The sequence below is a fragment of the Piliocolobus tephrosceles genome, chromosome 20, assembly GCF_002776525.5.
Source record: "Piliocolobus tephrosceles isolate RC106 chromosome 20, ASM277652v3, whole genome shotgun sequence".
NCBI classification, from domain to species: domain Eukaryota; kingdom Metazoa; phylum Chordata; class Mammalia; order Primates; family Cercopithecidae; genus Piliocolobus; species Piliocolobus tephrosceles.
Genome location: NC_045453.1, coordinates 38851409 through 38867538, shown reverse-complemented (window position 1 = coordinate 38867538; position 16130 = coordinate 38851409). Strand labels below are relative to the sequence as shown.

Below are 16130 nucleotides of genomic sequence, written 5' to 3'. Positions count from 1 at the left end.
AGACATGAACACACATACATATATACACATAAACACATACACATGAACACGCATTACATACACACATGCACACATACACAAATACACACATGTGCACGTACACATACACACTCACACCCACATACCCTCACACACAACCTCACCACACCACAGCCCCCTAGCCCTGCATGTGAAGATCCATGCAATGTGTTTCTGAAGAGGAAAGAAACAAAGCTAACTGGAAAATTACTTGGCAGGAAGTGATAGATTTCACACAGTCTGAGAAACACACTGTCAAGAGCTCTTCTCCCCAATGGGTGCAGACTGGACACATGTTCTACTGAGCTACTCCAAAACGTGTAACGTACACACGGGATTTGGAAGACTGTATGAAATATGAATGTGAACGGTCTCATTTTTATTGACTCCCTGTTGACATGATCATATTTTAGATGTATCAGATTAAAAATATATATTACTAAAATTAACTTGAGCTCTTTTTCTGACTGTTTTAAAAATGTGGTTTAAAAAGTAAAATCACACAAATGGCTCCCATTGCATTTCTGTGGACAGTGCTGCTCTCACAGCAGGAGCCAGCAGGCTGAGGCCCATGGCGGGACCCCCTGCCGGAGCCCAGCCCTGCCCACGCATCTGCCTACCACCTGTGCATGCACTGTGTGACAGAGCTGAGGGCTATAGGCTGAGACCCTCTGGCCAGCAAAGCAGAAAATACTTACTACCTGGCTTTTTAAAAAACAGTTAGCTGGGCACAGTGGCTTACTTTCAGTTGGCCTGTAATTCCAACACTTTGGGAGGTCAAGGCGGGTGGATCGCTTGAGGACAGGAGTTCAAGACCAGACTAGGCAACATAGGGAGAACCCCGGTATCTACAAAAAGTTTAAAAATTAGCCAGAGGCCATGCATGGTGGTTCATACCTGTAATCTTAGCACTTTTCGAGATGGAGGCAGGCAGACTACTTGAGCCTAGGAGTTTGAGACCAGCCTGGGCAACATGGTGAATCCCTGTCTCTACAAAAAATACAAAACAATTAGCTGGGTGTGGTGACACCTGTAGTCCCAGCTACTTGGGAGGCTGAGGTGGGAGGATCACTTGAGCCCAGGGAGGTCAAGGCTGTAGTGAGTCGTGATTGTACCATTGCACTCCAGCCTGGGCAACAGAGTGAGACCCTACCTCAGGAAAAAAAAAAAAAAAAAAAAAAGCCAGATGTGATGGCATGTGCCTGTAGTCCCAGCTACTCAGAAAGCTGAGGCAGGAGGATAACTTGAGCCTAGGAGTTCAAGGCCACCATGAGCTATGATGGTGCCACTGCACTCCAGCCTGGATGACAGAGTGAGATTCTGTCTCTAAAATGAAGAAAAGAAACAGCTGACCCCAGCTCTGAGTTATACAGTGTGGGCGAGTGGATGGGCAAGCTGCTTTTTGGGAACACTGTAAAATTTCATCTATTTGTAATCCAGGTGTCTGTGATAAATTCAATTCTAGTTGAACAGAAAACTCTTTGTTGAAAATTTGTGTTAAAAATTGTTAGAATTGCCTTTTGTAGTCCAAAAGTATGTTTCCTTCAAAGTTCAATTTTCAAATGCAATAATAATTCAATTACTGGATTATCATTGTTAGAAAGTGTCAGATCCTGGGTAGACCCTAGCTCTCACCTTGAGCATGTTTGATTTCACTTTTCACCACATTTTTGGTAAGAGGGAGGAGAATTGACATTTAGTGGCACCTCCCACATGGTGGGCCTTGACCTACTAGGCTGCACGTATATTCTTCCATGTCATCTAATTCCTATATTTTGAAGTTGAGTGGTTTGAGTTAATCTGGGTTTTTCCTAGAAAGGAGCATAACCCTCAGGATTATACTACTGGTGCAATGAGATTCTAGAACGAGTTTTGTATGAATGGAGGAACATGTCTGGAAGCTTCTCCTAGGCCTCTTCCCAGACAAGAGCACTGGAATTAGCCAACAGGGATCCCCCATCCAAGAAGATCAGGAACCTTCCTGCTAGCAGGTTCTTCGATAGCAGGCAGCTTGTCTACCTCCACGAATGGAGAGTAGTCAGGTTGCTGTTGATCCTCCCAGCTTCTACCGGGGCTCAAGCAAGTGTTGCCAGGAACTCAGAGAAGGAGGGAAAAGGAGAGCAAAGAGCACGCCCTGCTCTAGTTCTCTTGCCCAGCATTAAGGGAATGTAATTTGGACTGGGAACGGAGGGCCAGTGACACATGACCTTCTAAAACACCCAATTCCAGAAAGTCCTTGGCAAGAGACAGCAAGCTCACTAAGCTCTGCTGCAAACTATTGTTTAGATAAGGAAGCCATCTGTTCCTAAGGCCGGGGAACGGACACTGACATGAAAGTAAGTGACAACCCATCCAAACAATCTGGGGTGCTCTGGAAACACACTACTGTTCTTAGCTCAGCCACGGGGCCTCCTGTCTCTGAATGATGAGAGGGAAATGCTTGTCAGGAACTTATACTGCATCTTCAGCACATTTCTCCTCCATGGAACTTGTTCCTGACCCATAGTTAGAGTTAATTGTTATCAAAAAAGCTAGGCGGCTCTTTGGCCAACGTCCAGGCAGTATGGGATAGACGGGAGGAATAGACAGTGTCCAAGGAGTAAAGTAGCCCAGGGCACTGTGCCCTGCAGTCCCCTCTTTGCTGGCTTTGAAGCCTGCTCTAGCCTCACTCAGGTGCCTTCCAGCAGCTCAGACTCAAAGCGGGGTGGAACCTGACTCCTCCCCACCCCACCACTGCAGCTGCCCTATAACAGCCTACACCTCAGTGAATGGCAGTTCCATCATCGCTGAAGCTTGGAGCAATCTCGAATCTTCTTTCTCTGGAGTCCCACACCGGATGCCTTCACCAGCCCCACCCTCACCTGCCGAGGCTCTCAGTACCTCCCGACTGGTCCCAAACCTGAGAAGTCTAATTCCTCCCAGCTGCCTGGACCATCCTCTTACACTTCAGTTGGATGCTGTTACTCCCCACACAGAGCCTGTAAGGGTGCCATTTGTCCCTCCAAGGAGAAGCCTCAGTCCTTGGCAAAAGATGTGGCCCTGTTGACCCTCTGCTTCACCTGCTTGCTCTCTTCTTCCCCCTCCAATCCCACATCAGCCTCTGTTGGTTTTCAGATGGTGCTTGGGCACGATTCTACCTCAGGGCCTTTGCCAGGCTGCAGTCATCTCCAGGATGGGCTACCCCACTTCCTCCAGCTCTCAATTGTCACTCCCTCCAGGAGGCCTTTCCTGCCCACCTCTTACCACCCAAACCTCTATGGCTCCTGGGCTGCCAGTACTTTCTCCACAGCCTTCGTCACCTGCAGGCATGGTGGATATCCACGCATGTGCCATCTGTCAGTCCACCCCACCTCCACTAACGTGGACGCTCCTAGAGGGAGGGCCTGCCACAGCTTTGGTCACTGCTGTATCCCTGAGGCCTGGAGTGGTGCCCGGCAGACATGAGTATCTGTCAATGAATGTAGAGAGAAACATTCAACAAGACATTCTCCCTATGATGTCAAAGGGTATAACCTCCCTGCTAAGGAGGTTTGCTCCAGAGGGGCTTAAAGTCTCTCTGAACTTATGCTCAGGGTCCACAAAAGAGGCATGATTTGCCTTTTTAAATGTCATCTCTTTAAAACAAACAAAAAGCTGCCTCATCTGAAATTGAGGCCAATATCAAGTTTAAGGAGATTCCACCACTACTGATGAGATGCTGCTTATTATGTGTGACGTATAGTGTCGTGTGCTGTGAGTGCAGACCAGGAAAGGAAGGGTTTCCGAAACTCTCTACTGCTGGCCTTGGGGCTGCTTGGCTGTCTTACGCCCAGAAACTTGAATGTGGAGAAGAAGGCTAATTTCTTTATTTTCTTTTTAATTTTATTTTGTTTATGTTTTTAACAGGTGATACATTTACATGGCATAACACTCAAAAAGTTCAAAAAGCTACACAGTGCAAACTAAGTCTCCTTCCAGCTTGTCAGCCACCCAGTTAGCTCCCTGGAGGGAAAAAGGGCAATTTGTTCCTTGTCTATCCTTCCAGATATTTCTATCGAAATACAAGCCAATACATATTCTTTCTTTTCTTAAAAGTCTGTAAGTCTGACTTCAACCCCCATATCATTTAGCTGGCAAAAAAGCCAATGTCATTGGTCCCCAGACTCACCTGCCACCCTGTGGTCCCAGGGGAACCTGGGAGGCTGATGCTGGCTCCCAGGAGAGGGTGGGGGGCTCCGACCTCCTCATTACCCAGACTCCCACAGGCACCTTGACGGCACCCCCACAGCCTCTTCCCCAGCCTGGGGCACATCCACCTCTCCCCACCCGGCGATGTGGTACCAGGGCAGCCTCTCCAGGGATGCCAGAGCTACTGTTTCTCTCTGAGTAGGGCACCCATATAATTTTTCTTCTACAGTGGGAAAAGTTTTGAGAGCAATAAGGGTGCTCTTAATAATTACTGTCAGAGTCAGGACCAGGGTGAGGCAAGAGAGGCGCCTCCAGGGCAACACTGAAGGAGGTGCCGGGTGGCACAAGTACAAGGTGGGCATTTGCATCACCCAAAGGGTAGGTGTCTCCCTAAATTCTGTGCCCTTAGGGTCTCTTGCCACACCTGGTCCCGCCCTGATGACTACCATGGCAGAAATGAAGCTGACCTGCCCTGGGAAAACCTGGGAGTAAGCCCCTTCTATCTCTGAGACCCTTGACAGAAACAAGACCAGCTCTGAGCACCTCAAGAACCCTTCCCAGACAGGTGAGAGTGACCACTGCCCTCTCCCTAGTCACTACAACCTCTTCCTGTCTCCTCCCTGGCAGAAACCCCTCCCACCATGATTTCCAACCAGAAAGGAGATGGGCTTCAATCCCACTATAAATTCCTCTGACCTAATGGGGCAAAAAGCCTGTCTTCATTATTGATCCGGGGAAAGGACTATCAGAAACAGGCACAAAAATAAGTGTCCATGTGAATTAGCTGCCCTGTTCACATTGGGGGCCTTTAAGGTCTTTGTACTGTGAAGGTGGCAGATGCCAACCCCAGCACAAAGTCTATAACATCCTGGGTGCCAAAGACACTCACATGCCAACCAGTGGGGGTGCAGGTGCAGCCCCCACTGCTCCCCTCTGGGGTGATTGCAGTCACCAACCCATTCCCCACCTGCTGCAATCCCAGCACCTGGAATGTCCAGTGGGCACCTGACCATGTCCTGAGCCAAGAGCCTGCTCTTCACTCCCAAACCACAGTGGGTGGGAGCTGCCACCTCCTGCAGGTCGGGAGGAAGAATGGGAGTTGCCACCTCCCTCCCTTGTGAATTCTCCTGTCTGTATTTCCTCCAGGAGCCGGAGCTGACACAGCTCTGCTGAAGATGCTCCACATCTGAAGCAGAACTGAGGTTTTCTGAAAGAGCTCAAGGGGGGAAGTGAAGACATGGCGGGCTGGTGTCGCCTGGGCCATGCCCTTTCCTGGAGTCCTGGCTCTCGCCAAAGCCCTCTGTCTAGCTGAAAATCAGGTACACCTTCTTGTATCTCCCACCAAAAGCTGGTCCCTCTGGAATGTCAACTCGGTGTCTGTCCACGTGGAGTGGCCTCGCCCAGTTCTGTCACTTGGTGTGGCAAGTGTTCCTGTAAAGCAGGTCACTGGTCACTGGGCACCAGCTTGTCTGAGTCCAGTAAGGCAGAGCACACTCACATGCAACCAGTCACACGAACTGGGCTTACTATCTACAGACAGGCAGCGAGGGACAGGAGAGGCCAAGTTCATCCTGAGAGGGTCCCCCAAGGCTCAGGACACTTGCCCGGGGCAGATGGAGTCTGACTGTGCATGTCCAACTTGCACCACAGCTAAGGGACCTCCAATGGCAGCCCACCATGGGTGGGATACCCTGAGATTACATGACCCTGAGGCTAAAACATTGAAGGACACCTGTTTTTAGGGGGGACTGGAACCGAGTCCAGGCTGTTCCCACCCACCGTCCCCTATCTCAGGATGGTGCAGCCCTCGCACATTCCACAGTTATTTTGAGAACTACAAGTGAGGAAGAGAGAAGAACCGGGCAGCTGCAAAGTCACCTGGAGGACTGTCCTGCAATGACCACCCACACTTTGCCAAAAGGAGTTGTGATTCTTCTCCAAAGACGGAGAAAAGAGAATGCTTTGGGAGGTTTCTGTTGGCTAACAGTGGCCGGAGCAATACACTAGACTGTCTCACACCCATGGCCTAATTTATTGGGTTTTCTGGAGATAAGGAGTGCTCTAAGGGACTAAGGGCCTTTGGTGGCCTGGCCTACCTGGAAAGCACCATTTCTTAATGACCTGACACCCCTGAGAGCCCCAGATTCATTCTGCTCTTGCCCTCCTCTGGAGAAGTGGCTGTTCCTCCGTGGCAGAGCCCTTCCCTCCATGGATACACTCTCGCTTCATCGTTCCCCACTCACTGCCGTTTACTTTCAGCACTCAGCATGGACCTCCTCGGCCAGGCGGGCTTTTCTGACGCCCATGCTGTCCAAGGCACTGTCACAGCTGCAGCTGATCTTTTCCATGCCTCATCTCCTGTCTTGACACGATCTTGCTTGTCTGTCTCCTGTGACTTCCACAGCTGCACTCACGCTCTGAGCCCAGGGGACAGGGTTGTGTGCCCACCATTTCATTGTCAGCGCCCACGTGCTCAGCACAGGGATATTTTTAAAATGTTGAATCAACTAACAAAATCCTCCTGACCCAACTCCCAGATGGTCCCATGTGCATACAGCACCCAGGCTGCTGCAGCCTGCAGAAGGCTGGTTTCTCCTGACTGGGAACTGGCTACTTGATCAGGAAGGCCTGAGTGTCCTCAAAGGACCAGACTCAGCCAAACGTTAATACGCATCCTCCCAGGCCTGGCTGCACTCAACCGTGGCCGTGACTGACATTGTGCAAAACAGTGTTTTCCTTAGGGGTCACTGGAAGCCTTTATTCAATTCTCTAGCGAATTGTGTATTGGTGACACGTAATTCAAAACACAAAATGGCTCATCCAGACACAGTGGCAAGGGGGTGTGGTGGTGCTGTGCCACCAGGCACCAAGTGTGCACAGCAGAGTGCCAGTGTCAGCACTGAGGCTATTGCCTCTCCCAGGTCTGAGAATATGGAGGCTAGCTGCAGACAAAACCACTTCTCGTGTGTCTTTAGGTAAAGCCACCATGAATGTGAAGAGTTGCTTTGCATGTGGTGGCCAGCATCCTGCCATGCTTCGGCATCCACTTTGAATGCAGGCTTAGCTTTCTCCTGCTAGAGGCAGGGCTCAGTCACCCTAGACAGTTTCTGGTTCTATACCATGCCCAAACGGCTCAAGCCAGCGGCCACAGCTAAGAACTTAGAGACATCTCTTCCACCTAACTGATGGGGCTCACACTTTGCTGCTGCTTCCTTTACATGCACCATTTAGGCATTTTCCCACAAACTCACAGTGACCCACAGTATGTTCCCCAGTGGCCTCCCTCTCTCCTCCCTCCCGGCCTGTGCTCCCTGACCCCCATGTGTGTGGCCTCCAGCAGTGCCGTGTATGCCCAGGGCCCATAAGTAATAAAACCTAGAGGCCAGGCACAGTGGCTTACGCCTATAATCCCAGCCCTTTAGGAGGCTGAGGTGGGTGGATCACTGTGAGGTCAGGAATTCAAGAACACCCTGGCCAATATGGTGAAACCCCGTCCCTACTAAAAATACAAAATGTAGCCGGCCCTGGTGGCAGATGCCTGTAATCCCAGCTACTTGGGAGGGAGGCAGGAGAATTGCTTGAACCCAGGAGGTGGAGGTTGCAGTGAGCTGAGACCACGCTATTGCACTCCAACCTGGGCAACGAGAGTGAAACTCTGTCTCCAAAAAAAAAGGTAATAAAACCTTTATTTCTGTCTGTGTCTTTTCTAATCATTAGGGGGCGCTCTCCATCTTAAAGATTCTAAATCAAAGCACACACCCTGTCCCCCCACGGGGTGGGGCAGCTGTGCCAGGATCTGTATCCTAACTCTGCTGTCTTTATTAACAACACAGAGCCCCCTATGCTTACGCACCCCCAGGTGAAAGGCGGAACTGGTCTTTGTTGAAGGCACCTGTGGAGGCTGATCTTTCCCAAGGGCTGTGCAAAATATCCACATAGACAACTTCTATCTGCATGGAAATGCTATATCCTCCAGCTAGCATAGAACAAGAGAAGTGCGGGGAAGGACTGAACTGTGGAAGGCGAGGGTCAGGGGAAAAAATGTGTCCACCCACCTAGAGTGCAAGCCGAGCCCCTCAGACCATCCCCACGCTGGCTCAGTGGAAGGCGTCCCCTGAGACCGCCAGGCCTGGTTTCATCTACAGCATCATTTACATTCCTGCTTCTGTTTATCTTTAGCTGAGAGTTAATCAAGTGTTTACTAATCCAATGACAGAGAACCTCAGAGGAAAACTTTTCAAAAGAACGAAGTGTCCACCAGACAAGGGAATTCCAAGGAGAACAAACACACGGGACAGAGCAGCCTGTGTGGACCCACCACATCTGTGTTTAATGAATTCCTTTTCCTGCTGTGAACAAATATAGATGGCTTAGAGGGTTTAAGTCAGGGGCTAATGAGCTGGCATCATTGTAAGTGCTCAGACACCCACTGAACTAAGCAGAGGGGAGACTGTGCAAGATGCACACTCCCCCCTCTCCATTACAGACAGACTTGCGGATGCTGGCTGGAGGAGGTGGGCCACCCATGTTGAAGGATTCAAGTACCAAATGCTCGTGCATTTGACATCCCCCTTGGAGAATCTTGGAAAGGTCAGGATGCTTGCAGAGAAGGGACATGAAGTAGCTGGAATGCCTTCTCCACTTGGAGAGGTTGTCTAACTCTAAGGCGAACTGGAGAGAGGCTGGTATGAGCTGGGAACACAGACAACAGCAAGGTCTGCAAGCCTGCCAGAAAAATAGAGCCATTTCCCCAGTGCTGGGCTGAGAAGACTGGCAAGCCGGCTCGGCATGGCCAAAGACATGTGTCTTTGGCTCCGCGGGGGCCTGTCACTGATCGTGGCTCATCTGTAGTCAAGGAGGCCACACTGTGCAGGGGACTACAGCACATGGCGGAGAAAAAGCTGGCTGAGCTGTGACTGCTGTCCTCAAGGCAGTCTGATGCTGATTAGGGAGACAGCCTCGAATACACACACACACACAAACACACACACAGGCATGCACACACATGTGCACACACAGGCACACACATGCACATGCACACCCCTACACACAAGCTAGAATCAAAAGATGCTACATGCTAGAAGAAAACACAGGAGAAATGGAAGATTTCATAGGACACAAAAAGCAAAAACCATTTTAAAAAATTGATAGCTTAGACTTCATCATCATTAAAACCATCTACTTTTTGAAAGATATGGTTAAGGAAATAAAAAGACAAACCACAGACTGGGAGAAAATATTTGCAGAACTCATAACTGGTAAAGACTGGTAGACAGGCTATAGAAAGAATTCTCAAACTCAATAATAATAATCCAAAATAAAAGTGGGCAAAAGATTTGTACGAGCACTTCAACAAAGAAGAAATATAGATGGCAAATAAGCAGATTTAAAAGATGGTCAATGTCATTAGTTATTATGGAAATTCAAGTTAAAAACAACCCTATATAGTGGAGTCTGGGCCTTCCTCTAGATGCAAATTACGCCTCAATTTTGGTATAATCGGTGCAGCCATCCTAGGGGCATGTGGCGCCATCTCACTGAAACTTCAGTCCACTTTTCCCTGGTGCCTGAGGAGTCAGAATACCTCTTCCTGTGCTTGGTCATTCCTATAGCCTTTGGAGGCCTTGGGAAAGTTGCTGGGCCAAAGTGCCCATGACCAGAGGTTACCCTACACCTCCCCTGACCCTCCCAGATGCCTTCCCTTGTCCAGAGGCTTTAGATCCAGCAGCCCCTGAGCCGTGAGGGCAGGCGTCCTCAGGTCACCCCTCTGCATGCTCCACTCCAGCGGAGTGCTTCCAAACTCCCTGGGACCTGGGCTTCGCTAGACGAGTCAGAGCAGCCATGTGGGGTGTAGTCGGAGGAACACCAGAGCAAGTGCAGGGCACTAGGGCAGGGACCGCGAGGACAGAGGGGCCCTGGAGAGCCCTGGCTGCCACTCTGCACCATCACTCTGGGTGGTCACGTAGGCAGGAGGCCTGTGCCCAGAATACAGTCATGTTTCCTCCCTTCCAAGCACCCTCCCTGAGCTGCCCTGGAGGTTTTGGCCTGAATCCCTCTGCAACTCTGCACTAAGGCACAGTTTATTGGGCCTCTGTGTGGAGCCACTGTGGTGCTGGCCCAAAGGGTTCCACTGCCTCCCCTCAATGTGGCCATCACTGTGGTACAGCATCATCACTCCCCTGCCTGATGCCCCACAGTCCCCACCCTGCAGATAAACTTGCTGGGCAGGCTCCAGGGGTCAGTGCTCAGGGCAGGTGCTGGGCATGGTGGATGATAACACTGGGAAGTGATGGCACTGAAGGGAAGGGAAGGGCGCTCTGTTTTGGGAATGCAGATCTTGGAAGCAGAGAGAGAGCTCAGGGCCAACATATCCTGGAGGGCAGGCTGGCCACACCCAGACATTAGCCCCGTTAGCTTATAGCCAAGACATAGAGCCTTCCGGGGACTGCAGGCAGGGAGTGCTGGACTCCCACAGCAACGCCTAGGAAGGGGTGGCTCCCTGGACCTTGCAAAGAGGATTCAGATGTTGGGGCCGCAGACACAGAGGTGAGTCCCTTGGCACCAGATTGATGCAGTGGTAGCAGCATCCAGAGGCCAGCCAGGCTCTGGGGAAAGAACAATTTCTTCTTTTATGAGCAGGTAGCTTTTGGAAGCCCATGCCAGGAAAAAGGAATAATAGCCTGCAGCGAAACCCACTTGATAACGCCCTGAGAAATAAGATGTGAGCACATGCAATGCAGAGAACTCTAAGGAGGGGTTAGACATGCGTGCTCCAAGCGCGCAGTTTGCTGCACCTCTGGGTGCTTCTCCTGTCAGGGCAACGCCCTGGAAATGAGAAGCTAGAGCTCAGGTGTTCTGTGCGCAGGTAGCAGCTCAGCAGGGATTCTCCAGGGTGACTCCTGCTCTCCTCTCTCTGAGAAGACCCATGCCCTGCCCCGTGCTTCCCTCCCTCATGACAACTGCGCACCCACTGACAACCTAGAGCCGGGGGGGACTGGCCCCTCCCACTGTGTCTTTCCTTCTATGTAAGGCTTACTTCTCAGAATCAAAACTACCTGCCTGATCACTGTTTCAAATGGTTTCTGTCACTTTCTCAGACACGTTTTCATGACAAAAGCCCTGTCTTGAATGCCAATTGCCTTTCATTCACCTGATATAAGTGTGTAAGTCATCCCTAAATTATACACGATGCTTAAAACGTACTTAAACATACAACCTACTGGAGTCATAAAGGCCAGTCTTGATAATGCACAGAATTTCCAGCCCTAGCCACCTAGGCTTTGTGATCAAAGGGGTAGAATGAACGCAGGGACAGAACTCCTCCAACAGCAAGGTCTGCAATTTGGAATCCACTAATTCCAAATAACAGATCCTCAGGCCCCCACCAGCCCAACCAGGATTTCCAGGAGGAGGCCCTGTCCCCTGCATGTTCAACAGCAGCCCGGGAGACTGTAGTCACCAGAGAAGTTAGGAGGACATAGCCCCATGTTCCATCCCTCAGTGTCCTTTCTCTCAGTCCACCCTGCTTTGTTTCTGATTCAGGAGTGCTGGCCCCACATGCAGGTGAGGCTGGTCCAAATCCCAGTTCCCCTGTCCACAGGCTGTGTGGTCTCAGTCAGTCACACTCAACCCCAGAGAGTCTCAGCCTCTACATCTGGGAAGCAGAAAGAGCAAGCCAACTCTCGGCCTGGTTTCACGGCCAGGGCACAGCCTGACCGCACTGCTCATGGTGAGTAGCAAATAGACAGTAAGGCTGCTGCTGACGATGGTGGTAGTAGCGATGTCAGAATCAATAGGCTGAGAAGAGATGAAATCAAGCCCCACTACAAGGCCATGCCTGGGATCACGTCTGCTTGACCACAGGGCCTGAGGGATCTCACATGCAGCACAGGAGCTGGCTGGCTGTCAAGGGATAAAAGAAAGAAGCTACCAGAGCTGCCAGCCATTTGCACAGTGCTGCTGTTGTTAGAAACAACAGCACCCAGTAACATAAGCTGCTGCTCATAGGAACTTCGTTTCCAATCTTACACAGTCAGAGCACTGGCAAGTGTCACTGCTGAAATGTATGGGAGTTAACCCACACTGGACCTTGGCATCCTAAAAAACTCAGAATTGATGTCCTCAGTCTGATATTTAATTGTTCTCTCAAAACCAGGGAGGGTCACAGTCATCTGTGGCAATGTAAACACCACCCCAAACTTGGTAGCTAAAAACAACTCCCGCAGCTCTGGGGTGACTGGGCTCAGCTGGGCGGTTCTCACTCACGGGCTCTCAGGAGATCTCCATCAGATGGTGTCTGGAGGTGGAGCTGTCTGGAGGCTCCACCAGGCTGAACACCCAAGACGGCTGTTATGGGTCAAAGTGTGCCTACCACCTAAAAAAGTCATATGTTGAAGTCCTAACCTTCACTATTTAAGAATGTGAGCTTATTTGGAAATTGGGCCATTGCAGATGTAATTAGTTAAGATGGGGTCATATTTAAGAAGGGTGGGCCCTGACCCAATACACTGGTGTCCTAATAAAAAGGGGAATTGTGGGGTTTTTTTTAGGAGTTGAGGTTTAATAGGCAGAAGAGAATAGAAAGAGAAACAGTTCTCTCTCTAAAGAGAGGAGAGGTCTCCAAGTGGAAAAGACCGGCTGGCAGATGCACCAGATTTTGTAGTCCAGCTTGAGGAGGCAGTGTCTGATTTACGTAGGGCTCACAGATTAGTTCCATCAGGTGTGACATTTACATAGCATGTGGGGAAGGTTGGTCACCCCACCCCAATCTTATTTTGGGACAAGGACCTTCTGTTCCTAGAAAATCACAAGGATGCCTTCCCTTAAGCTATACCTCCGGTTACTATGACATTCCCTGATCTTGCCAAACAAGATCACTTCCCTGAACTGTAGAACTTCCCACACATTGCATACACAGAGGGGATAAGAGATACGATGGCTGTGGACAGGAAAGGAGGAAATTATGACAGAAAAGTTGGAGATCCTGTTGCCGACACCTCATCGGGCCATGGGAGGCTGGAGTCAGTCCAGAAGCCTTTGGATAACAACGGGAGGAGGTAGCCCCAGCCAGAAATCCTCAGTTACCCCAGGACTTCTTTCAGCCCCACACGATGGCTAAGTCCTCTGTGAAAGAAAGCTGGCTCAAACATGGCCAATATGCCAGCAACCCTGGGTGCTGGGAGATTGTCCATGTTCTCCCCAGTAAGCCCTCCCTCAAGTCTTATAAGGTTGGCAGCCATGCTAATCATTTTTAAATGGCTGAAGGGGGCCCTGAATTTGGTTTGATTTGGTTCTAGAATGGAGGCTGAGAGCCTCAAAATGCAAGGACAGAGTTGGAGTCCGCTCCTCTACTCACTGTTTCCATGAGTGGTGTACCTTGGTACCCCGGATGAGGTCCCCAGTATGAAGGTATATATCTTGGGGTTCATTGTCTTGCACCAGGAAAATTTCAGGCACGAACACACACGAGGAGTTTAGGAGTGAAGGTTTAACAGGCAGAAGAGAAGAGAAAGAGAAACAGCTCTCTCTCTCCAGAGAGAGGGGTCTCCGAGCAGAAAAGACCCAAAAAGGAGAAATGTAAACACAGACACACACACACAGCACAACGCCATGTAAAGGTAAACGCAGAGGTGGAGTGGTGATGTGGTGTCTACAAACCAAGGATCACCAAAGATGGCGGCAAACACCAGAAGCCAGGGAGAGGCATGGAACAGACTCTCTCCAAGTCCTAGGAAGGAGCCAGTTCCATGGCACCTGGATCTTGGACTTCCAGCCCCTAGAGATGATACATTTCTATTGTCTGAACCACCCAAAACAGGTAGCGTTTAGTTCCTAGTGGATTGGCACAGTGGCTTTCTTATGTGGCTCACCGTGGGAGCTCAGCCAGGGCTGCCAAAGCAAGGACCTGCACGCGGCCTCCCTGTGGGACTGAGTGACTCACAGCGTGGTGGCCGGACGGCAAGAGTGAATGTCCCGAGAGGGAACATCTGGAGAGGGAGTGGGGTGGAGACTGTGAAGCTTCTTGGCCCGACTTGGCAGTCCTGTAATATCTCTGCTGCAGTCTGCTGGTCAAGTGGGTCCCTATGGCCAGCCCAGACTCAAGGGGAGGGGACTGAGGCACCACCTCTCGGTGGACAGAGCAGCAAAGGGTCTTCAGCCCTCTTTGTCAGCCACAAGCAGCTACTAACAAATGGACATTACATCGATGTGTGTATCTGTGCTGGGAAGTGTCCTATTGGCAGGAGACATGCAGGTAGAGCAAGGTCAGAGGAGACCCAAGGTATCTACTCCTACCACAAGGAGAGTCTGCACATTTGGGACCTATATGAGGCTGTTCCCCAGGGGGACAGAGAAACAGGGGCAGCTATTTTAAGAGAAAGGTCCAGTGACATGAACCGCAGTAGAATATATTCCATGAACTAAAATGCAGCCACATGGAAACATCATTAACTAGCAGCAGGCCACAGAGCCAGACATGGTGGCCCATACCTGTGGTCCCAGCTACTTGGGAGGCCAAGGCGGGAGGATCACTTGAGCCCAGGAAGTCAAGTAGTGACTTCACTGTAGTGAGCCATGATCGCACCACTGCACTCCAGCATGAGTGACAGAGAGAGACCCCATTTCAAAAAATATGTGCCACCGAGACCAAACTCTCAACAGTATGAGCATGAATCAAGGACGTCCATACAAAACAGCACCAAATGTGAGGGCACTTCCTGAGTCTGAAGTCGCATGTTGCATCCATGGAGAGTAGGGAGGTGGGCTCACCTCCTCCCCTTCCCTGCCGTGCCCCCAACCCCCGCTCCCTACCACCATTCCCCCCGCCTACCTCATCCAGCTACTTGGCCTAACCAGCACATCACAGACGCAGGCAGTGCTGCCTCACCAGGGCCTGTTTGTCTTGGAGCCAATGTGCTGGGGTGAGGACTTGCTGGGCCAGAGCCTCTGTGATGGGCTAGGGAGGATGTGGCTCGGGGGCTCAGTCTTCCAGTGGACATCAAAGCCTCCCTTCTCCCTGTTCACAGGGTTGTGGGGAAAGCACACTGCAGACAGCTGAACCAATACGGGGGCGGCAGCCAACAGCAGAGAGACAAAATTCCTGCTGCACCTCTGATGCTTCCTCCTACCTCTCTTCCCTGTAGTCCTTAAAAGGGAAAGTAGTGTGTACAGTGTGGTGATGACGGGGAACCTATTGTCCTTCTCCAGGGAGCAGGTAGGGGCCTCACATTCTAGTGCACCTGGCGCAGAAAAGACTGGTGATGGGAAAGCTGATCTGGACAAGTCTGGCCCAGGAAGGCAGTGATGAGAGCAGCTCCTACCTGACCTAACTTGAGCTCAGACTCTCTCTCTCTCTCTCTTTCTCTCTCTCTCTCTCTCTCTCTCATTCTCTCTCTCTCCAGAAGAGTGGTAGGAGGCCTGCAGCCCCTTCAGCTCCACTGAGGCGTTCACACTGAGGTCCCACTCACCCAATATGACTGAGCATGGTGGGGGACTAGAGCCAAGCCATCTGTCCAAGGCGTCACCCCACAAGGGAGCAGCCTGTGCGTCAGGGCCTCCCGCAGGGCTGGCTGAGGATTTCTCAGCATTTCCTCCCCATCCCTCATCCTTCACCCTCTCCTTGTCCCGGGGTCAGGCTACACAGCACGGTTCCCCAGCAGACCTTCCACAAATCACATTTCATCTTGGCATCTGCCTCTTGAACCAATGCATCATCCAAATTCACCTTGAGCTTCTCTAATGATAAGAAACTCACCAGGAAGCCTGTTCTGCTTTGATGTGATTTAAAGTTTCTTTCTTTCTTTCTTTTTCTTTCTTTCTTTCTTTTTTCTCTTTCTTTCTTTCTTTCCTTCCCTCCTCCTCCTCCCCCTCCTCCTCCTTCTCCTTTCTTTCACTCTCTCTCTCCTTCCTTCCTTCCTTCCTTCCTTCCTTCCTTCCTTCCTTCCTTC

General features: G+C 50.7%; 2 long non-coding RNA genes across 3 annotated transcripts in view; both read right to left on the bottom strand.

Annotated features, from left to right (window-relative positions):
* Positions 1–16130, bottom strand: part of LOC111526255 — a 181300-nt gene that overhangs the window by 119991 nt on the left and 45179 nt on the right. The gene's annotated exons all lie outside the window — the stretch shown is intronic.
* The window catches only part of LOC111526254, a 34896-nt gene that overhangs the window by 14944 nt on the left and 3822 nt on the right, over positions 1–16130 (bottom strand). The window lies entirely within an intron of this gene.